Below are 1,820 nucleotides of genomic sequence, written 5' to 3' on the forward strand. Positions count from 1 at the left end.
GAAAAGAGAAATCAGACTTTGCTCGACATGATAAGATCAATGTTGAGTTATTCTTCACTTCCTACTTCGTTCTGGGATTATGCCCTAAGAACCACCATGTATATTCTGAATCTAGTACCATCTAAGTCTATACCAAAGACGCCCCTAGAGTTGTGGAATGGTCGAAAGCCAGTTTTGAAGCATATTCACATATAGGGGGTGTCCGGCTCATGTGATGAAACAATAGACTGGGAAGTTGGAACCAAGATCAGAAATATACATGTTTGTGGGATATGCAATGGGGACAAGAGAATTATTATTTTATATAGTCATAAGAATTAAAAGTATTTGTATCGACAAATGCCACATTTCTGGAGCATGACTATATGATAGTTATCAAGCCCAGAAGCAAAGAAGTTCTGGAAAAGTTACTTTCCAATAAGATTAGACCACAACCGACAAGAGTTGTTGGAACGCTAAGAATGACCACGATTCCTAATCAAACTCCTGTGGCACCTCGTCGTAGTGGGAGGGTAAGCAAGTTACCTGACCGGTATACTGAGGAAGCATATGTCGTCACTGCTGATGACGGTAAGGAGGATCTGTTGACCTGTAAGGCTACGATGGATGATAAGGAAAAGTGGCAAGCATCTATGAAACTCGAGATAGAGTCCATGTACTCTAACTCAGTCTGGCAACTTGTAGATCTACCTAAAAGGGTAAGACCCATTGGATGCAAGTGGATCTTCAAGAGAAAGATATGAGCGGATGAAAAAGTATAGACTTATAAAGCAAGGCTAGTGGTTTAGGGTTACACCCAAAAGAAGGGGAGTTGACTGTGAGGAAACTATCTCACCGGTAGCTATGCTTAAGTTCATCCGGATACTCTTCACCATAACAGCATATTTTGAATATGAGATATGGCAGATGGATGTCAAGACAGCTTTTTTCTGAATGGCTATCTTGAGGAAACCATCTATATCGATCAGCCAGAGAGTTACATAGAGAAAGGCCTAGAGCAGAAAGTCTGCAAGATGTAGAGATCCATTTATGGATTGAAGCAAGCTTCTAGATCATGGAACGTCCGGTTTGATAAGGCTATTAAGTCTTATGGATTTGATCAAAACCAAGATGTTTCAAATGAAAGAAAAGAATATGTTCTTATTCTTTATAAGCCCGAATATCAGATGTTTAGTGGGAGTAGTCAGTCGTTGTCAGTTGAACTCAAGATTCGATCATTGGGTAGCAGTGTAGTGCATCCTTAAGTGTATGAGGAAAATAAAGAAACTATAAGATAGTTTGGTCAGTGAAAGAGTTGTCTTTCACTGGATATATAGACTTTGACTATGAGTCATACGTGGATTTTGAGAGTCAACATCCAAGTCAATGTTCACACTAGGTGAAGGAGTCAAGACAAGAAAGGTTGTTGGCAAAGTGTGATTGCTAATTCTATCATTAAGAGTTAATGTGTAGCAGCTTGTGAAGCAGCGAAAGAAAGCAACCTGACTTTAGAAAATTCTTAACTGATTTGGAAGTTGTTCCAGACATAGATCAGTCATAGACACCTAGAAAGTTTCAAGATTGGAGACATATTCTACCTGCTTTAGGACAAATGGGAGATTGTTGGTAATGGTGTCTTAGAAACATGAGATGTAATAGGATATTTATTATTTATTTAATAAAAGAGTTTATTCATTATTTTATGTGCATATATTTATGAATATTTTATGAATATCAATAAAAATTCCATGATTATTTATGTAACCTTAAAACATTGTATATAAGTGTTATATACGAGAGGATAATGTTTAAGGATAATAATCAAAAAGCAATGTTCATAA

Source organism: Morus notabilis, unplaced genomic scaffold (assembly GCF_000414095.1).
Source record: "Morus notabilis unplaced genomic scaffold, ASM41409v2 Scaffold388, whole genome shotgun sequence".
In the NCBI taxonomy this organism is placed as follows: Eukaryota; Viridiplantae; Streptophyta; class Magnoliopsida; order Rosales; family Moraceae; genus Morus; species Morus notabilis.